Below are 23,618 nucleotides of genomic sequence, written 5' to 3'. Positions count from 1 at the left end.
CTTGTCTTTTATTTGAGACATGTTTTTTTGTCTTCCATTTTGGCTGCCTCTCTGTGTTTGTTTCTATACATTAGATAGAGCTGCTATGTCTCCCAGTCTTGTTGGTAGAGTGGCCTCCAGATGTTTCTCTTGTGTGGGATGTGTGTGCCTTCTTGTAGTTGAAACTCGGTTTCTGTTTGCACATCAGTGGGTGGGACTGATTCTCAGACTCATTGGTTGTGAGGACTGGCTGTGACTACAGTGAAGGAACTGTTGCGAATGGGATGACCCTACATAGCAGAATTTGCTTTAGCAGGGCTCTGGTCCCTGCCAAGTCTGTCCTTTGAATGTGTCATTTGAGAGGTGGTTGGGTAGTGCTCTGGTGTCGTCTTGAAGCTCACCACTGAGTACACTGGTTCTGAGGCCTCTTGGGAGGAGCTCTTTGGCTGGCCAAATAGATACTTCCTGTGCCCTGTTTGGGGCCACTTGATAAGAGCTACGCAGTGATCTGCAGGTGATTGCCACTTATGCTGAGCTTCGAGGCATCTGTGAGAGGCTAAGCTGGAAATTGAGGTCAGCTGCCACTAGTGACAGGCTTGAGGATGCTTATCAAGAGGTATGAGGCACACTGAGGATAGATCCTGCTTGTTTGGGGTTTGTGAACCTTTGAGGAATTTTAGAAAAGTCTGCAGGGTGAGCCAGTAAATATTATTTGTATGGAAAAGCTGCTAAAAGTGACATTATTGGGTCCACGATTTGGGTGGGGTAGAGTTTCAGGGAATCACCAGAGTGAGGCAACTGGTGTTAGCTGGGTGATGAAGACTCAGATATGACACCTACCCATGCATGCAGGCTAGGTGTGGGGGAGGGTTCAATAAAGGAACAATGGCTTCTCCAGCACTTCTGTCAGGAGAAAAGCTGCCCCTCTAGCCCTTGCCCTGAAGCCAGACAATTCAGTTCTTCCTCATATGTTCTTGAAACTTTTCGAGTTGCTGCTTCTGCACAAGAATTTAGAGTGGATGAATCCATCAGCAAGTAAATCTGTGTGTACCTGGAACTCTAGCAGCCCTCTATCTCATTCTGCCATGATCTCCCCTGGTTTTCATAGCAAGAAGTTATGGGAACTTCTCTTTGTGGCTGGAACCCTGGGCTGGTGAGCCTGGTATGAGGCTGGGAACTCTTGCTCCACAGTTGAGATATTCCTCCTGATTTTTAACTTATACACGTGCATTGTGACCAGCCCACTCAGCATTTCTGTCCCTCCTATCAGTCTTGATGTGGTTTCTATATATTCTTAGTTACAAGACTTCTTCTGTTCAGCTAGACTTTAGGTGGTTTTCATAATGGTTGTTCTGTAGTTTAGTTTGTAATTTCCATATGGCCATAGAAGGAGGCGAGCACCGTGTTTACCTATTCTACCATCTTAATCAATAATCCGATTTGTTAAATGCTATTACTATCTTCATTTCAGAGATGAGAAAACTGAGACATAGAGAAGACAAGAAACTTGGCCAATATTTCTCAGCCAATTTGGAATTGAGTATGATGACAACAGATATGGTATTTAATGAGTACTTTTTATATGCTAAGCATATAGTGAATTACCTCATTTATTCTCATAAAAATCTGTGAAATAGGTAGTATTATCACTATTTTAGAACTGAAGAAACTGAGGTTCGGATTTTTAAGTAACTTGCCCAAGTCTTCTTAGTAAGGGCAAAAGTAAAGTTTGTACATAAATTAGTTAACTCTAGAACTATTAACCATCACATTGAATTTCAGCTAATATTTATTTAGTGTCATTTACTTAGCAGGTGTTAAGTTTTTGGAATTCCAGATTGAATAAGGCAATGCATTGAAAAAATGCATAGTCTAGGAGGAAGCAGATATAAAACAAATAATTCCAATATAAGATAGCAAGCACAAAAGATGGGCACTGAAATCATAAAAGATTTCCTAGGGATATAATATTTGATTTAAATCTTAACAGGTGAATTGGAATAGTTGAATACATAATTGTGAGATGATGAAGCAGTAGTATAGTGGAACACTGAGAGAAGTAGAATGGCAAAGGCCACAGTTGAGTGGAAGTGTGACAGCATAAGTCTGTGGGGCTGATGGAAAGGGCTTGAGGTTCAGTGTGACTGATGAATATGGGGATTTCTTGTTGGCAAAGCTGAGCAAGTAGGCAGCATCCTGATCACAGAAGACGTAATATGTCATGAGAAGGAGTTTGGAATTTATCTTGAAGATGGCCAAACAATAAATGGGATTTTCAAATCTGGAAGATAATATGATCAGAATGGAGAAAAGAAAGACTTGAAGACAACTAGAAGGTTCTGCCACCACTAGACTAGAGGAGACAAAGGCCTGAGCAGATTCTGCACTAATTGTAATTTTCCCCATTCTGTTTTCAGTCCAGAAAGCAGAGCCTCCCTTGCATTATATGGATAGGGCTGTTGATAAGTCAGAACCCTCCCTGTTCACATCTGGGTTCTGAGCCAGGACTGAGTGCTTTCCAAATGGACAGTTTGCTCTTCTAGGCCTATAGCTTGGGTGGTGATGGAGAGGCTGTAGATGAGATAGAGCCATATTAGCCTTCTCTATAGGATTTTCTTTGTTGACAAATTTTAAATTTGCAATTTTATGATTTGGTTACAAAGAGGTTAGTTTATAAAATTCATGAGCTGCTTGGGAGACTTGAAAATCTCTATGGATCAATGCACACAGTGACAGCTGCCACCAGCCTTAGGAAGCACAGCTGCTCTGAGTTCTCCATGGTGCTCCTGATTGGAGACTAATTTCTCCTGGGACAGATTGGCATTGTGAGCCCCAAACCAACAAAATTTTAAATTCTAGCTTCCTTAATTGTGTTGGGAAGGGAGTTCCTAAAAATGATGGAATGATTAATGGAGCAAAGTAATGATGGCAGAGGGTTGGAGAAAAAAAATCCACTTCTAGTAGATTTGAAAGACTTACCTAGAGGAAATATTTTTGGACCAGCTCTTTGTGGCTGAATTTATTTTGCTTATGAAAAGTTAGAAACACATGAGATGGTGTCTTATAAAAATATATTTATTTTTATTTTTAAAATTTATTTATTTTTTCAATTACAGTTGACAATATTATATTAATTTCAGGTGTACAACATAGTGATTAGACATTTACATGCCTTACTAAGTGATCACCCTGATAAATCTAGTATCCACTTGACACTATACATATTTATTACAATATTATTGATTATATTCTCTGTGCTGTGTTTTACATCCCTGTGACTATTTTTATAACTGATAATTTGTATTTCTGAGTCCCTTCACCATTTTTTCCCATTTCCTCAACCCCCATTCCCTCTGGCAACTATCAGTTTGTTCTCTGTATCTACGAGTTTGTTTCTGTTTTGTTCATTCATTTATTTTGTTTTTCATATCTCACATGTAACTGAAATCATGTGATATTTGTCTTGCTCTCTCTGACTCATTTCACTTAATATAATACCCTGTAGGTCCAACTATAAAAATATTTTTATTATAACCATGTCTCTAGCCATTTATTTATCTGATATTTGAGAACTGTTAACTGAATGATTCCCAAAGTATCCCTAAAGAGAACCTTAGAAATGGAGATAGTTCAAAGAGTGAACTGTGTGAAAGATAAAAATGGGATGGTGTGCATTTCAGCAAAGGAAAACATTCCTCAATCTCAGACCTGCGACTGAGAACTAAATGACTTAGCTATTTGTGTGAGAACAACCATTTAAAAATAGGTTTTTATTTTTAATAAACCATATATGTGCATGGAAAAAAATTTAAAAGGGACCAAAGGATATGTAGAGTACAAAGTAAATCTTCATCTTTACCATATTGGGTGTACTTCCTCTCCATGAAGCTGTTATTAGTTTTATGTGTTCTCTTTCAGAGACAATCCATTAATGTACTGTGTGTTTGTTTGTTTATTGTTTTTAAAATACAATACAGAATACTAAATATGTTATTTCTAACCTTGCTTTTCAGTCATGCCATTTTGAAATACCATTCATTGTAGAGCCTGTTCTTTGATTAAGTTTGTTTTCAGAATATTTGTAAAGTTTCCTTGCACCTTGGAATACTTACGAGCTCTGAGTTTGAAATGGTAGTAGAAAATTCTGACCCTCAGATTCAATTTTTCTGGACTGGTGTCTTCCTTCCTAGCAGTCAAAATGATTGGTTTTATAGCTTAGAAATTTTCACTTGTTGATGAACTGAAGAAGACCACAGAGAAGAAAGCAAGCAGAGGTGGCTATGCAAATAGTTACTAGTTAATCTGACAGGTAAATATTTCAAGATGCAAGAGAAAAAGGTGTGTGAGCCAAGAAATATTAAATCAGCACACTTGCTGGAGAGAGCCACATGACAAGAGCAGTTTATAAATACTGTGAGATTCAAAATGAACAATGTTTATTAAGATTTTTCAGTATATTGGGGTTGGGTGGCTCCATTAATAGCAATTGTCCTTTTTCCAGATTGCCTCCTCCAGCTTCAGAATCACAAATCCTTGGGAATGAACAGCTTGATGGAGAAATGACTGCCAGTCTTTAATCCTAGAATTCCTGTGGGGGTTGAGATAGAATAAGATGAGGCCAATTTAGCCTCATCTATATGTGCCATGCACTTGGGAAGAATATATTTTGACATGCGTATTTCCTCTAGGAAATCTTTTCTTAGCAAAACACCCCAATGTTAGAGAAGTAATTACTAGAATTATATAGGCTATAGAATATTAATTAGCATTCTTTGTAAGTGGAAATGTTGCTTCTCATGCTGTTTCTCGCTCTTGGTAGCTTGGTATATTTCTATAATTTGATAGTTGTTTTCTATTTCTAGTGAATATATTTTCTCTATCCACCCTGATAACTTTCTGTTTTCTAAGATGAGATGGCATCTCAAATTTTTAGTATTTTATGCGAGCTTTTGGGTTTTCAAATAACTTCTCATAAGTCAAGTCACAAATTCTCATTTATTTTCTAGGTGTTTGCAATCACTATTATTAATTCTCATTAGCTCTCTGGGCTGCTAGCCACATCTGTTCAGTAACTCCATAGGAATTGGCTTGCCATGTACTGGCATGAACAGCAGCTATATGGGAAGTGTGGCTGCCCCTTGTTTACTCCCAGGACCTTGGAAAGCTACATGGCTAAACATATAAAATAAAAGGTCTTTACAAGTCATTGAATCATTTTTCCAGATTAGAATTCCAAATGTCAAAAGAAACAGCAGCTCATTAAAGCTGCAGCTATAAAATCCACCAACACCACACATAGAAAAGTGATTACAGAGCAAGCTTGATTAATTAGGTGTGAAAATTTAGGACCAACAGCCTGCTTCCCTTCTACTCTGTTTCGCTGAGTGGCCAATTTTCCACTTGCCTGTTGTATGGAGATCACATTCCAGAGCTAAAAATGTTTACATCTAAATCATTGAGTCAACAGGCCACTATGCATGAGGTGTAGACAGTTCCAACTTTGACTTTGTTATCTTTTTCCTTTGTGATCTTTATTCATTGCCAAACATTTTTTAGTCTCATTTTCTCCATTTATAGACGATAAATTTCTGTTCCTACCTATATCCCAAGGTTTTGAAAAGGAAGCAATTTCATTAAAAAAATATATGCTGCATAATCCTGCATGCGGCTTTGAGATATTTGAGTCTAAGAGATACTATGATATATTAATATTATATTCATTGTCTATCATAGTTTGGAAACCTGATAATGTGGTTTATCCAACTGATCTTTGAATGGAGTAAAATAGCATTTGTGAAAGTACCTAGCTTAAGGCTTAGTACGTAGAGAGTAGTTAGTAACCATTTGATAAATCACTACCGTCTGAATAGAGAGAATAGATTACCAGTCCCAAAGAATGACAGTGGAAAACAGCATACTTATTGGGTCAGAACTATTATCATGAGCATAACATAATTCTTCTTTCATGATTCAGAAGACAGCATTGTGCCATGCTTTAGAGTCATAAATATTAATCATAGTTGTGAGTATAGTACTGATAATATTCCATTTCTTCTAAGCTCCAAACTTTCAGTGACTTGTAACTGACTACAAAATGAAGTTGAATTTCCTTGGCCTGTAATGATTCTGCACCCAATTCCAATTCCAATTCCAATTCCAATTCCAATTCCAATTCCAATTCCAATTCCAATTCCAATGTGTGTGTGTGTGGAGGGTGGGGAGGAGATTTCCCCACCAAGCAGTGCTCTAACACCAATTGGATGTTCTACAATTCAGCTCAATTTTGACACTATCATTGGGTCAGATTCCATAGGTTAAGTGCTCAGTCCCCCGAGACTGCTCTGTACTTCAGATGCCAATCGCGAGTTCAGGCTTTGCCTGTGCTTATGATTTAATGACTATAAATCAGAGCTTCTCATAAACCCTTCCTTGGGTTCCAATAATTTGCTAGAATGGCTCACAGAACTCAGAAAACCAGTTTAATCACTAGATTACTAATTTAATATAAAGGATATTAAATTATACAAATCAACAGCCAAATGAAGAAGAATACATAGAGTGAGGTCCAGAACACAGGAGCGTCTGTCCTCATGGAGTCTGGGCCTGGCATGGTGGTACATGGAATCATTCTGGTTCGCCAACCTGGAAGTGCACAAAACCCCATCCTTGTTTTCTTTTCTTTTTTTTTTTCATGAAGGTTTCATTACATAGTCATGATCAATTAAATCATTAGCCATTGGCAATTGATTCAACCTGTAACCCCTCATGCTTCCCTAGGAATCCAGGGATGGAACTGAAAGTTTCAACCTTCTATTCATGGTTGGTTCCCCTGGCAACCAGCCCCAATCATTAGGTGCTTTCCAAAAGTCACCTCATTAACAACCATCAAAATCCAAAGAATTTAGGAGCTCTGTGCCAAAAATTGGAATGAAGACCAAATATATATATATCACAGCCTGCTATCTCAGGGCATCCACTATCTGGCCCCAGTGTTACTTCTCACTATTTATTTTTATGCATCTGAACCAGCCAAATTATATTGCTCCTTGGATACATTCCAGAATTTCTCACATTGTCACTCATTAAATACTTTGCTGAGCATTTACTGTATCCAGGCACTGAGCCAGATCTTTGAGAATATAAACTTGAGGAAAAAAACAAAACAAAACAAAACATGTCCTAAACAGCCCGAATCTCTTTGTCTAGCAAGGACAGACATATAAATAGACATTTATGATCAGTGTAATAAATACAATGATAAATACTCTACCCTACTATTTAGCTTCAGAGGTTAATGGCTTCCTCAAATTCCAGTGTTCTTTACCTTGACTTCACATCAGCCATGTACTCAAGCTGCTCACAACTAGAAGTGTATTTACCTAGAACAGCTCCATCTCCACAATTGATCACCCTTTCTTGAGTATAATTTCCCTTTGCTGTGATCTTCACTCTAATATTCTTAAGTTTCATTGAAACTATCATTCTTTTATTTCCACTAATTTTTTGCCAATCTGTTTGTTTTTCCCCTTTCTATTCCCTCTCTATCAAGCCTGGACCTCTTGGACTATTTCTTTAAATTTTAATGACTCTCTGGACAATATCCTAAACTAATCCTAAATCAATCCTTCTGTCTACCTTCTTTCCTTCTACACTTATATTTCTGTGTAGTGGTAGACACAACTAGCTAGGAAAATGCCTCTGTAAAAATCATAATTTCCATTCATCTGGACCACTAATATTGCCCAGAAATCATTTATGTGTTCCTCATTCGCTGTCAACGGGAAATTTCAGAACTTCTCCTTTTGTTTGCAATGGAAAGATCATTAAGGTCCTTGTATTTCATGTTAAGGAACTTGGATCTCATTCCTAAGAAATGTATTGCTAAGAAAGACTTAAAAGCATGCATACATGCATATGTGTGTGTGTATGTGTGTAACTAAGCTAGATTCTTTCTGGCAGATGTTTAGAGGTGAGGTTGAGGGGACAAGACTGGAGTTGGGAAGGTTGTTAAAGTTCTCTAGGCAACAATGATAAGGTGCTGAGCTAGGACCTTCATAGTAGTGATAGGAAGGAGGGGACAGATTTGGGAAACATATAGTGAGTAAAATCAGCAAACTCCAACTGAGGCAGAAAATATAAGAGGAGGTGGCATTTTAGGGGAAAAAACCTAATGATTTTCATTTTCAAAATATCGAGTTTTGGTTGCCTGTGGTATATTGAAGTGGAGCTTTGATATATGAGTTTGAAGCTCAAGAGATGAGGCCAAGGCTGGAAATATGGATTATGGAGTCATTGGCATATAGAAGGTAATTAAAATTATAAGAATGTCTGTGATTACCCAGGGAGCATGTGGAGTGAGAAAAAAAGTGGGTGAAGGATAGAACCCTGTGAAATGGCAGCCTTTACAGAGCAGATGGAAGAAGACGAGCCCATGAAAGGGCCAGAGAAGGAACCATCCAAGGTACCAGGAGAGTCAGAGAATGTGGTGTCACAGAAGCCTCAAGAAGAAAGGCGTAATTAATTATATCACACGTAGCAAGGAGATCCAATATGATTAACATTTTAAAACACTCATTGTAGTATTTGACATTTAAGAGTTCATAAGTGGCATTTTCTGTAAATATCTTCAATTGAAAGTGGGAACAGAAGCTATAATACTGAGGGTTAGGAAAGAAAGAAGGGGATTCAGTGAGTATAGATTTCTCTGGAAAATTATAGAGGAGAAAGAAAAGAGGTAGATCAGATGGTTACTACCCAATGGGTTACTAGGTATTCTAAATTATCATGGTATAGCTGATGTTGTTTCATTTTGCTAGAAAGCCTTGCCTCCACATTCTTTTCCATTTTTCATTATTCCATTCAAGGAATAATTAAATTAATAGTTTTTCATGGGAAATCTCTGAAAATCTTTCCATGGGGAAGTATTATCTCCTGTCTGACTTCTCATAACACAAAAATATATGTTGTTATATAGAAATATTTTGAAACTCTGGTTGATATGGAATTTTGTTAATAGAACCAATTAACAGAAGGTGATCTGTAGGTAACATTTTTACCCTCATTGTTAAGAAGTTCTTTATATTGGGCTTTGGCTACACATAACCTGTGGAGAAGTTGAAGCTGAATTTCTCACAAAGCCGAGAATTCCCAACAGCCCATGGCATAGAAACTTTAAATTGTTGAGAGGAAAGGTCAACAGGAAAGGCTTGAATATTGTCCTCTCGTGTATTTGGTAATAAAAAAACAATATTTAGACAAAACTACTCTTAAAGGATTGGTTAAAGTAAGTTCTAGGATTTCTAGAAATAGAATCACATTTTTCTCCGTTTATGTCATTTTAAAGGATAATTGTTGTCGAGACCCAACTGTCCTAATATATGTATGTATAAGAAGAATTACATAAGTTTGGATATTCTCATAGAAATGCTTTAAAAATCAACATGGATGTATTTTTTTTTCCAGGAAAGTAAATGTAGTGAGAGGTTATGGAAAGACAGGGTGTCAATTCCCGTGTCTTTCCAGAAATCCTAGCACTAGAATAACATTTAAATTGCTTTTTTCTAAAAAAGAGAATTTTAGAGCACTTAAGCATTTACGCTCATTTATTCCTTTTTCAAAGGCAATCTCACATCGGAGCTCTTTTACCACAAGTAAGAGGAAATGATAGTTTGAATTATTTTTCTGAGTGAGTGGAGGGAGCTTTCTTGGAGGGAGCTGCTTGCGTGAACATTCTCTATTGATAGTCACCCATTTGGGCCCTCACTGGTATTGGGGCAAAGTCTCCTCACCTCTGAGTATCTTCAGATAAAAGACTGAAGTAACATTGGCCAGCTTCATGGGCCTGAGACCTGTGCAGTTGCACCAGGCCTTGCTCTCAGAAGGTTCTTATGCTTGGTGTAATGCTCTGCTTTTGCTAACTTGAAATTCTTATTAATTTTGAAGAAAGGAACCCACATTTTTATTTTGTATCGAGCCTTCCAAATTATACAGTCTGTCTTAAGAATCCACACTGACCTATGCTCAGGTGGCCCCTGAGCTCTGTTTGTGTTTATGACTAGAACACTCCTCTTGTAGCTATTGCAGGTTAGAGTGCTGGGTCTCCAGAAGCAGTGAATGAGAGAATGGGAATGGCTAAATGCTCATTTATGATTTATTACTCTGAAAACAGCTCAGGGTATTCATGGGCCAGCAGAATCATCTTTGTATATGATAAAGTGAACATTTTGTATGCTTAATGAGACCACTGGAGTATCTCTTCCTTTTTGGGAAGAAAGAATGGAACATACTGGCATGAATGAATAGCAACTGAATGTTAGTTTAAAATGTCAAGTATATTTGCACTCTCTACTTGGTATGCTTGTCTCATTGCTCTAACTCCTTGTGTCTCAATCAGATACTTGTTTCAAAGCCTTGTGTGGCACACCCAGAATTTGATGGGGCCAGTGCATTGGGCACTTATTTGGAATAATGTATCTTTTATTAAGTTTTCTTATTAAAGAGGTTTATACAGAGCAACAGAGAATAAAGTTTCTATTGGAATGCCATTAGGGGACGTGAAGAAAAGAATTTGCTGGATAAAAGACATTTCAAGTTCATGAATTCAAACAAGTGAGTCAGAGCTTGCCTGAGGAGTGATTTTCTTGAAACGGTTGTGACAAAATCTCATACAGATGCAAAGATGTCTGGAAGCCTATAGCCATTCTTCATTCTGGATGACTGCTGAAGACTGCAAATATTTGTAGAGAAGTTACAAGATGCCAATAGCAACATGAACTTACCGTGGAAGCATAATTTGAGTGTAGACAAGGATGGCAGAGCAGAGCCCCTTGATTAAGTTAATATGTATTGATATTTCTCCTGTTGTTTTGACTTCCTAGGCTGTTTATATTCAGTCTTGTCACAACAAAACACAAAAGAATCTTCTATAACATTGATTTAAAAAAATCCTGCCTTTGAAGGATAGTGTTTGGTGTGTGTATGTGTATTTGTACTTGAGTTGACTGTCAGGAAGGTAGAAGTGTTAAAACTGTGGCACAAATAATTATGTTAAATTGCTGAGTATAAATTATCAAAGAAATACATTTGGATTGTAAGCATAAATCAATTTTATGCGTCACAAAATTACCACCATTAGAGTTTGCTGAGGTGACTTATTTCTGGCAGTGGTGAAAACAATAATAGTTTGAAAATAGAAACTCTGGTGTCTGAAGTCTCCATAAAAACATGGATTCATTGATTCATGAGGAAAAAGCACAAGTGAAGAGAAGTTTGTGCATGTGAAGAAATACATATTTCATACTCATTAACCTGAGACAAGTGAGTTTTCACATCCCTTCAGTATGTCTTTAGCCACACTGATATAGCCTCTTTATTTAGAGTATCTTGTAAGACCTACACTTCTAAGTCAGAAACAAATTTAGCTGTAAACTTTCAGCTTATTCTTGCCCCATTAAATATACCTCACCATAATTTAAAAAAGATGTTTGCTTTAGCAGTCAGACATTGCACTATTACCTAGCCATCTCTAAATAGGAAGAACCAATCATATCTATAACCAGAAAATTTATAAATCAGAACGTGAGTCTTTGCTTTTTATACTTGGATTGGGGGAGGGGTAGGAGAGAAGAGATATTCACATTTGAATATAAATGTGTCTAATTTGAGACTTTTTAATATTTGAAACATAATACCAGTGCTTCTCTTAGGAAGCCCTAGTCAAAGAAGCTAGAATGTTGTCTTTCTTGCCTAGATTATAATCCTGCTTCTCCTTCTCTCTGTAGACAGGCAGCATCTGTCTGAGCATTAGCTGAGTCTGATGGAAAGCAGCATCCTGCAGAGATCTGTTTTCCCTCTGTTCCCTCTCTTGCTCTGTGGTAGAACTTTCCTTGGGAAAGTACATGACTATTTTGGTTTGGAGGGTCTGATAGCTGGACTGCAGGGAGGAAAATAAGAAGAGACTAAGGTAATGACAATGAAGGAATAGTCCCCATTCTACTTAGCTGTGCCAAAAAGGATTTTAAAATTGCACTGACTGATAAAGATAATGAAGTGAAGCTGACCACCGATTACTATTAGAGATGCCAGCACTTTCTTTCTGAGGATGGCAACATGCCCCTGGACACAGAAGATGGAGAGCAAAAACTTAGGGGCCAGACTGCTGGGGGCTGAAACCTGGCTATGATTTTTATTAGCTGTGTGACCTCTGGCAAAAAATTGGACTGCTTCTTGTGTTAGTTTTACCATTAATAAAATGGGGAAAATAACAGTACCCACCTCAAAGTTCTGTTAGGTGAAATAATATATAGATAATGGCATATTGAAAAAAAATATGTGTTTCAGATATTATTTATATATATCTAGATAGTGCAGAATGTGTCAATTACTCCTCATACAGGTATTCAGGAAATAGCTATAATCATAACTGTACATCTATATTTATTTCTACTTTTTGATTTAGAAAAACTTTCAGTATTCATTTCATAAAGATATGTGTGTGTGTGTGTGTGTAAATTCTTTTTTCCCCATCCACAGACTGAGGTAGATATTTTTGTCAAATTTCTGGAAATTTTACATGATTCTACCAAATAAATGTGAATGTTAAGATGTCCCCAAAAGAGAAGATGCCATGTGAGTTTCTGAGAAATAGTCAACACTGGGAGTTAAACTGACCCCAAAGCATTCTGAATTAAAGCAGATGTTTTAAATGTTTTTTTCTTTTAAAGAATAAATGCCAATAATGAATCAAAGCTGAAATAATTGAAAAATCTGAAACTGTCACTTGCAGATAATTTAATCATATGCAAAAAAAACCACACACACAACAGAATTAAGTTATTATAAATAAAAACAGAGGTCAGCAAATTTTTCAGGCACAAGATTAACTTAAAAAAATCAAATGCTTTTCTGGATACTAACAGTAACCAACTAGAATATTTAAAAAATCTAAGATACTTTTTACAATAGTCAAAAACAAAAACAAAGTACATAGTAATTACCAAAGAAAACACTAGATATTATGAGAAAATATAAAAATCTATTTTTCTTAGATATAGAGATACAATCCAAAAATATGATGAATCGTTTCATATTGTAAATGTAATTTATTATGATAAATATGTCAATATTCCAAAATTAATCTATCCTTTAAATACTTTTCCAATTAAATTACTTGCTGGATTAAAAAATAATACAGTAAACTTATTTTAAAATTTATATGAAATGAAAAAAGTCCATGTATAGCTTAGACAACTTTGTAAAAGAAAGTATTGCTCTCCTATGTATTACTATGTGCTATAAAGTCACAGTAATTAAAGTATGTGGGCACTAAATAGAAAAATAGAGCAATACAGCAAAATATAGATCTCAGAGATAGAACCAAATTTATTTAATAAATTTTATAGGTGATGCTAAAAAACAATCAGTCAATCAGGAGACTGTCTCTTTAACTGACGTAATTGGGAAAACTGGCCTACTAAATGGAGAAAAAATAAAACTGGATTTTTAGCTGAAACCATATGTAAAGGTGGACTTCAGATTAATTAAAAACCTATATATTAAAGATAAAGTTTTAAGTCAATAGAAAGTAACATTAGAGAAATTTTTGTGACTCAGGGCTAGGGAATATTTTTTAAAACACCAAAAGTACATAAAGACAATATTTGATTACAGTAAGATTAAGGATATCTGCTCAACAAAGGATATCATAGATAAAGTTGACAATAGAAAATTGAGAGATGATATATGTGATGTCAAACTGACTAGAGATTAATACCTAGAAACACTTGTAACTTAGCAAGACAATACAGGACTTCTAACAGAAAAATGGATATGAACAGGAAATTTACATAGAATGAAACCAAAATAAGACCAAAGAAGCATACAAAGAGATGCCCCAAATCATCTGAAATTAAAGAAATGAAAATTAAAAAGTTTCATTTCAATGTCAACAATTAAGAAGTTGAGTAGATTCCAGTCAAGATAGCAGAGTAAGTAAACACTGTCCTTGACTCCTTCCATGACCTCATTAAAATTACAACTAAATTATGGAAAAATCAACCTGGAGAACCATCTGAAGACTAACTAAATAGAACTCCTATAACTAAGGATATAAAGAAAAAGTCATGTTGAGACTGGTAGGAGAGGTGGAGACAAATTGGTCTCCACCCACCTGTGGTGGTAGAGAATTGTGAGGGATATCTCAGCTTCGGAAGTCCCCTCTGAGGATTGATGCGTCCCAGCCCAACATAGGGCTCCCCAGCTCAGAGCACCAGGGCCAGTGAATATCAGCAGTGATTCTGTCCTTTTGGAAACTCAGGAATCCTCTTAAAGAGCCCACATACAGACACACTTGCTCGCAGGCACTCACTCTGGGTCCTAGTGGAGGGATAGCAGCTTGGGCGGTGCAGGAGATAAACAGAGAGAGAGTGAGTTGTGTGGCTTTCAGGTGAAGGCTGAAGGGACAGCTGTCATTGTCCTTGTGTTGAGCCCTTCTCCAGTGCAGCCAGTGGGGTGCCGCTATCTTTCCTGTACTGAACCCTACCCCAACAGGCCAAATCTGAATCTGCACTTGCTCCACTCTAGTGACTCCCTGGGACCTCACCCCAACCAATTTGAAGACCTTCTGAGGCTCATTTGGTGGCTGATGTTGACTCACGTTGCAGTTTTTCTTGGACAACTCTCTGGGATTTGTGGGAACCTGGTGGCTGACCTTGGTGTGCTCTGGGCCTTTTGCTGAGTGGCCTTAAGATAGGCACTTGTGCCAAATCTGAATCTTCATTAACATGGTGAACACCACTTACCTCACCCTGATTACTTCTTGAGACCTCACCTCTCTTTCAGGGGTTGAGCCTTAGAAGCAGCCAGCAGGTGACTGTAGGCCTTGGGTGTCCTGAACCAAAGGGCTGCCTCAGGCTCAGTATTGGTTCACAAGGTGACTTCGCCTGCATACCTCCTGGTCCAACAAGGCAGCTAACAACCATAAATTGCTGTAGGTAGGCCCCAGCCAGACACCTTGGCCTGCATGGAAATATTTCCCAAGGGACCTCAGAACAAACACACCCATTACACAGCTTCACACCAGAACAGAATATCACCCAAGTGTCACACACAAAGGATGGTCTTGGCAGGCACCAGACCCTACTGGGGCAATTCCTGCTTTGGAGTATCAGCCCCTGCACAGAAGCTTGTTCACTATGGTCATGGCTAATCCTTGCAGCCAGTCAGCCTGAGGGTCAGTCCCACCCCCTGACATGCCAACAGCAATTAAGCTTCAACTACAACAAGAAGACACACACAATCACACAAGGGACAACCCTAGAGTACTTGGCTCAGGTGATCAGGGAGACTGTGCCACTGGGCTCACAGGACACCTACTATATAAGGCCACCCTGCCAAGACTGGTAAACATAGCAGCTCTACATAATACATAGGAACAAACACAAAGAAACAGCCTCCTAAATGAGGAGACAAAGAAACGTGTCCAAAATGAAAGAACAGGACAAACCTCCAGAAAAAGAACTAAATAAAATGAAGGCAAGCAACCTACCAGATACAGTTCAAAATATTACTTATAAGAATGCTGAAGGAACTTAGTGAGAACTTCAATAAAGAGATAGTAAGTGTAAAAAAGACATAGAAACCATAAAAATACCAGCCAAAAATTAAGAATACGATAACTGAAATGAAGAATACACTAGAAGAAATCAACAGCAGATCAGATGAAGCAAAGGATCAAATAAATGATTTGGAAGACAAGGTAGCAGAAAACACCTAATTATAAGAGCGAAAAGAAAAAGAATTAAAAAAAATGAGAATAGCTTAAAGACCTCTTGGACAACATCAAGAGAAACAATATTCGCATCATTGGGGTACCAGAAGAAGAGAGAGCAAGGGATTGAGAACCTATTTGAAGAAATAATGACTGAAAACTTTTCTAACTTAATGAAAGAAATAGACATACAAGTCCAGGGAAGTACAGAGAGTCTCAAACAAGATGAACAGAGAGAGGACTAAACCAAGGCATATTACAATTGAAATGGCAAAAGTTAAAGACAAAGAGAATCTTAAAAGCAGCAAGAGAAGCACAGTTAGTTACTTACAAGGAAGCTCCCATAGAATTGTCAGCTGATTTCTCAACAGAAGCTTTATAGTCAAGAAGAAATTGGCATGAAATATTCAAAGCGATGAAAATCAAGGACCTACAACTAAGACTGCTCTACCCAGCAAAGCTATCATATAAAACAGCCTTAAGTAACACATTAGACTAAATGGATTTAATTGATATTTTTTAGAGCATTTTACCCCAAAGCAGCAGAGTATACCTTCTTTTCAAGTGCACATGAAACATTGTTCAAAATAAACCACATGTTAGTCCACAAAACAAGTCTCCATAAATTTAAGAAAATTGAAATCAAGCATCTTCTCCAAACACAATGGTATGAAATTAAAAATAATTACAAGAAAAAAAAAACTGAAAAACACACAAACACATAGAGGCTAAATAACATGCTACTAAACAATGAGATCAAGGAAGAAATTGAAAGATATCTTGAGACAAATGAAAATGAAAACACAATAACCCCAAATCTATGGGACACAAATAAAAGCAGTCTTAAGAGAAAAATTTGTTGCAATACAGACCTACCTCTAGAAACAAGGAAAATGTCAAATAGTCTAACCATACTTCTAAAGGAATTAAAAAAAGAACAGCAAATAAAGCCAAAGTGAGTAGAAGGAATGAAATAATAAAGATCAGAGCAGAAATAAACAAAATAGAGTCTAGAAAAACAATACAAAGGTCAATGAGATCAAAAGCTGATTCTTTGAAAGGATAAAAAAAAAATGATAAACTTTTAACCAGAATCATCAAGAAAAAAAGAGAAAGGATTAAAATAAATAAAATCAGAAATGAAAGAGAAGTGACAACTGACTCTATAGAAATACAAAGGATTATAAGAAAATACTCTGAACAATTAATGGCAACAAATTGGGCAATCTGGAAGAAATATATACAGTCCTAGATATACAATCTTCCAAGACTAAATCAAGAAGAAACAGAATCAAAACAAACTGATTAGTATTAATAAAATTGAATCAGTAATGATAATAATAATAATAATAAAAAAAAACTCCCACCAAACAAAAGTCCTGGATGGAATGGCTTCACAGGTGAATTTTACCAAACACTTAAAAAAAAAAAAATTAATACCATTCGTTTCAAAGTATTCCACCATTACCCTGATTAAAAAACCAGACAAAAACAGTACAAAAAAAAATATAGGCCAATATTTCTGATGAACATAGATACAAAAGTCCTCAACAAAATATTAACAAACTGAATTCAGTGATACATTAAAAAGATAATGCACATGATCAAGTTGGATTAATTCCTGAGATACAAGATTGGTTCAAGATCTGCAAATCAATTAATATGATATACCATATTAACAAATTGAAGGATAAAAATTTTACGATTATATCAATAGATGCAGAAAAAGCTTTTGACAAAATCCAGCATCCATTTATGATAAAAACTCTCAGCAAAGTGGGAATAGAGGGAACATACCTCAACATAATAAAGGCCATATATGACAAACACACAGCTAATATTATACTCAACAGCGAGAAGCCAGAAGTGTTTCTCTTATGATTAGGAACAAGATACAGATGTCCACTTTCACCACTTTTATTCAATATAGTACTGGGAGTCCTAGCCAAAGCACTCAGACAAAAAAAAATGTAATAAAAGGCATTCAAATTAAAAAGAAAGTATAACTGTCATTATTTGCAGATGACATAATACTGTATAGAGAGAACTGTAAAGTTTCCACCAAAAAAACTATTAGAACAGATAGATATGATAAAGTAACAGAATACAAAATTAATATTCAAAAATTGGTTGTATTTTTATACTCCAATAATGAACTATAAGAAAGAGAAATTAAGAAAACAATCCCATTTACAATTGCATCAAAAAATACCTAGGAATAAATTTAATCAGAGGTAAAAGGCCTGTATTCAGAAAATAAGCTATTGAAGAAAGAAATTGAAGAAGATATAAATAAATGGAAACATATACCATGCTCATGAATAGGAAGAATTAACATCGTTAAAATGTCCATACTATCCAAAACAATCTAGAGATTTAATGTAATTCCTATCAAAATACCAATGGCATTTTTCACAGAACTAGAACAAATAATCTAAAAGTTAATATGGAACCATAAGACACCCTGAATAGCCACCTCAGTCTTGAGAAGGAAGAACACCATTGGATATATCACGCTCCCTGAAATCAAACTATACTACAAGGCGATAGTAATCAAAACAGCAAAGTCCTGGAATAAAAACAGAGACATAGATCAATGCAACAGACTAGAGAGCCCAGAAATAAATCCACACCTATATGGTCATTTAATCTATGGCAAAAGAGGCAAAAATATACAATGGGGTAAAGACAATGGTATTGGGAAAATTGAATAGATAACATGCAAAAAATTAAACTGGATCACTTTCTTACACTATATACAAGCATAAATTCAAAATTAATTAAAGACTTAGTAAGTCTGGAAATCATAAAACTCCTAAAAGAAAACATAGGCAGTAAACTCTCTTAAACTGATCTTAGTAATATTTTTTTTTCTAGTATATCTTCTTGGGCAAGGGAAACATAAGAAAAAAATAAACAGATGAGACTACATCAAACTAAAAAGTTTTCACACAGCAAAGGAAACAATCAACAAAATGAAAAGACAACAAAGAGAATAGAAGATATTTGCCAATGATACATTTGATAAAGGTTTAACATTCAAATTAATAAAGAACTCATACAATTCAAACCCCCTAAAAAATTCAATTAAAAACTTGGCAGAGGACCTGAATAGCCATACAGATGGTCAATAGGCATATGAAAAGATGCTCAACATCATGAATCATCAGAGAAATGCAAATTAAAACCACAATGAGCTATCACCTTACACCTATCAGAATGGCTATCATCACTAAATCAATAAACGACCGGTGTTGGCGAGGATGTGGACACAAGGGAACCCTTGTGAGCTGTTGGTGGGATTACAAATTGGTGCAGCCACTATGGAAAACAGTATGGAGTGTCCTCAAAAAATTAAAAATAGAACTACCTTATGTCCCAACAGTTTCACTCTGGGTATTTATCTGAAGAAATCCAAAGCGCTAATTCAAAAAGATATATGCACCCCTATGTTCACTGCAGTGTTATTTATGATAGCCAATAGATGGAAGCAACCTAAGCGCCCATAAATAAATGATTAGATAAAGAAGAAGTGGCACATATATACAATTAAATATCACTTGGTCATAAAAAAGAAGGAAATCTTACCATTTGTGACAACATGGATGGAATTGGAGTGTATTATGTTAGGTGTAAGTCAGATAGAGAAAGAAAAATACCATATAATCTCACTTATATATGAAATCTAAAGAACAAAATAAATGAACAAACAAAACAAAAGCAGACTCAGAGATACAGAGAACAAATTGATGGTTGCCAGATGGGAGGGTGTTGGGGACTGGGTAAAAAAGGTAAAGGGCCTAAGAAGTACAAATTGGTGGTTACAAAATAGTAACAGTGATATAAAGTACAGCATAGGGAATATAGTCAATATTGTAATAACTATGTAAAGTGCCAGGTGGATACTGGACTGATTGAGGCGATCATTCATAAATTACCTGCATATCTGACTACTAAGATGTATACCTGAAACTGGTATAAAATAATATTGGATGTCAATTGTAATTGAAAAAAAATAATAAATAAATAAGTAATATGACAGTAAGGATATTGAGATACAAGAACATTCATGGTGGGAGCATAGACTGAGTCTTTCATTTTGAGAATCCATATGACAGTACTTGTTTAAATTAAATATACATATCCTTTGAGGGCAAGCAGTTTTCTCCTGGGTATATATTCTAGAAATTTTTTCCAGGCCAATTTGGGCACATGTACAAGGAAGTTCATTAAGGCATTATTCATGATAGTGAAGAGATGGAGTCAAACTGAATGTATATCACCTGAGGAATGGATAAATAAAGTATGATGGAGTCATATTGTGAATTATAATGACACATTTAGACCTAACAGAATGTCTTTACCCTGTAGAGCATGGCTAAATCTTAAGCCTACAGCATTCAATGTAGAAAAAACCCAAATAAGGTCTATAGCTTAGTACAATATATATCAAATAAAATACAAGTATACGTATCAAATAACATACACATACATATATACAAAGGGTTGTGTATGTGTATATACACATCTCTCTCTCTCTCTCTCTCTCTCTCTCTCTCTCTCACACACACACACACACACACACACACACACACACACCTCTATGTATCTTGAAAATATTCAATGGTTGCCTGTGGGAGAGAGAAAGAAAAATACAAGTGAAGATGAACACACAAATGGGACTATGCATGACCCAGTGGTATAGCGTGCCCATAAATAAGATTTATGATTAAATCAATTCTCTGCACCTGAGATCAACACTCGTGTGTGTCTATGCATGTGTGCACATGCACACACAGACTGAGAATATAGTCAAGGAGTTTAGGAACCAGTTTCCTCTACATCCTCACCAAACCCTGATTAAAGACCATCCAGCAAGACTGCTGTACATGCGACAGAAAATCCTCTGTGTAACAGAATGATTCCATTGCTTCTGAAAGCAGACTTTCATTTCTCTTGTACTGAAGTTGAGGCAACTTTATTTTTGGTATAGAACCACTTCTCCACAAGTGGAATATCAAGGCATTCCTCTCCACCGGGACATATTGGGAATTTCATTTAGCATCATTATGATAAAATTTCACCCGAGAGCATGATAAGCAACTTCTGTTGCATTTTCTGTATTCATGTATCCAGGAAAAAGGTGATTTGTTCTCCCAATTTATGCAGATGCTAGAATAGTAAGATGAAAAATGGGAAAATCATCTCATATGCTTCAAATACTAAACAACATCGGAATTTAAAAAACTGTTTCCAGATATTCAGAAAATCTTTCAGTCCATCAAGGGATAAATCAATTTGCAGGTGCTATTGACAACTATTTAAGAGAGATGATGGAACATCTTGATTGGGAAAATCCAATTAAAAGAGAAAGCCAATTTACCCTTTTTGCATGTATCATTTAATCTATTTTCACAGACTTTTTAGGTTTTTATTATACTTTGTAAGAACTTAATTATTAGAGGTCACTTTTTTTTTAAATCAAATTTTACCTGTAAAAACCCCTAACTTGGAAAGAATTAAGATGTACAAATTGCCAGATGTTAAACAGTCACGGGATGTAAAGCACAGTTGAGGGAATATAGTCAACAATATTGTAATAACTATTTTTGGTATCAGATGGGTACTAGAGTAATGGTATCAGATGGGTACTAGATAACTTCATAAGTTATATAAATGTCTAATTCATAAGTTGTACAGTTGAAACTAATATGTCAACTATAATTAAAAATAATTTAAAAAATCCCTACCAAAAAGGAGACAGACCCAGAAATAGAATAAGCCACTCTCTAGTCTGAGATGCATTTAAACTTTCTGGGATCTAGAATAGTCTATGTGCATTCAGAAATACTGTGTATTTATTGTATCTTCTATGTGCCTACTAATAATGAATATTAAATAATTATTTATATGCATTAAAAGAAAAGGTTAATTGAGCTCAAAAGGTTAATGGACTTCTATATTATCAGAGTTCTTCTCAAAGTGTTTCCTATGCAAGTGATTTATATTTATTATTTTTATAGTCTTCATTATTGATTACTTCTTTCTCAAATATATTCTTTCACTAATTAATTAGTGAATGCCAATTTCAGGCCAGGGACTGTTGGAGCCTTTGGTGTCACCCTCGCTAGCCTCCTTGTCCATGAGAGGGTTCGTATCTTAACTTATTTCTGTAATTTCAGTACCAGCAAACTTCACGGGATATAGGACACACATGTTGGCCTGGCTGAAAGGGAACTGAAGAAGGTCGTTTGGCCCCCACCTCCAGTTCCTTTTGGGACATTGTTCACTTTCCTTCTCAAGACTTTTTAGGGAGGTCTTTTTTCCCATTCCCTATATCTCTGTCACCTGTTCTTGACTCAGTATTTAATAATATAGGTGCTGGCATGATATTTCTTATTCTTTGTGAAAAAATTTATTTTATATTGTTGTTTCTCAGCACCAGAACAAAGAAAGTGAGTAGCAATGTTTACTTTGTGCCAGACACTGCTCTAATAATGTTACATGCATTTAGTTATCTAGGCCTTACCACACTCCTTCAAAGAGGTGAAAAAACACCCAGCTCAGAGCTCTCAGATGCTAAACAATGAGTCAAAAACTGCTTCCATATTTTCAGGAAATCTTTAACTTCATCAAATGGTAAATCAATTTGCAAGTGATGTTGACAGTTACTATCATAGCAATTATGATTATCATTTACAGATGAGAAAACTGAAACCCAGAGAATTTAAGTAATGTATTCAAGGATGCAAGTAGAGAAGCTAATGAGTAGAGAAGACATGAATCCTCTCATGGGACATGGCTCAAATCGCTTTTCCAAATCAGTTTCCATTCCTTTAGATCCAACCTGAAAGATGTGGGGAGAAGGGGGCGTATTCTGCTCAAGCAAGGTCCAGTTTTCTAATGAAAAATGAGTCTGTTTCCATCCTTGGTCTACCTCAATATGGTCTGAGATGATGTCACTAAAAGTCCTAGTGAGAATCCACTACTCCAGCAAATGAACAAAAACAGTGTCCTGAAGTCAGGTGTCCTATATTTGGTGGCAATAGAGAGGAAGAGTGTGGACTGGGAAAAAGGATAAGGTTGGGGATAGAGAGTAGACAGATCACAAAGATGAAGACACTGAAGACAGGAGTGTAGATGGCCATTAATGATAGGTCACAGGGGAAATGGTAGTGCTAATCTGAATATTTTGGCTAATGAACATGTGACAGAGCAAGCTATTCTAGCAGGTAAGAAATGCCATTGCCCCTTTATTTTTTCTTATCTGTTTTAATGGAAGGAATTTGCTTCCATACTTATCCTGGTAAAGGGGATTTTACAGTGAAAATAGTTAATTTCAAAATCTTCTAAAGATCGGTTGATTTTGATTTAAAATCTAATGTGTACCTTGCAGAAATGGCAATAGCTTATTTTATTAGGGAGTGGAGAGTAATAGCTGAGAAAGAGTTCTTTCTTATTTTCCTCCCTCCACCCCTCATTTTCTTAAGCAAGGGGTTTCTTGTATGTAGAATAGTTCTCATAAACTAACGTTTTGATGAAATTAGAAGCATACATATTAATGCCACTTGTTTTTCCAAATTTCTCAGAGAATGGTCTTGAAGTACATGTTGTAGGTTCTGTCAAATTTACATGTCAAACAGGGATTGCTTGAGAGCTAAGTTTATTATCTGAATAGCCCCTCACTCCCCTGTCCCTGATGCATATACCCTGCAGTATGGCTTAGAGTTTGCTAAGTCGTGGATAGTACATCTCTGTCAGGAGTCCTGCCTGTGCCTTTGGCTTGTGATTGCTGATTGAAAAATGTGGCATATGTCCCCTATATATAGAAATGCACATATTCATACGAGGCTATGTAGCTACAGATAGACAC

Source organism: Pteropus alecto, unplaced genomic scaffold (genome assembly GCF_000325575.1).
Source record: "Pteropus alecto unplaced genomic scaffold, ASM32557v1 scaffold210, whole genome shotgun sequence".
In the NCBI taxonomy this organism is placed as follows: Eukaryota; Metazoa; Chordata; class Mammalia; order Chiroptera; family Pteropodidae; genus Pteropus; species Pteropus alecto.
Note: the sequence above shows the minus strand (reverse complement) of the source record.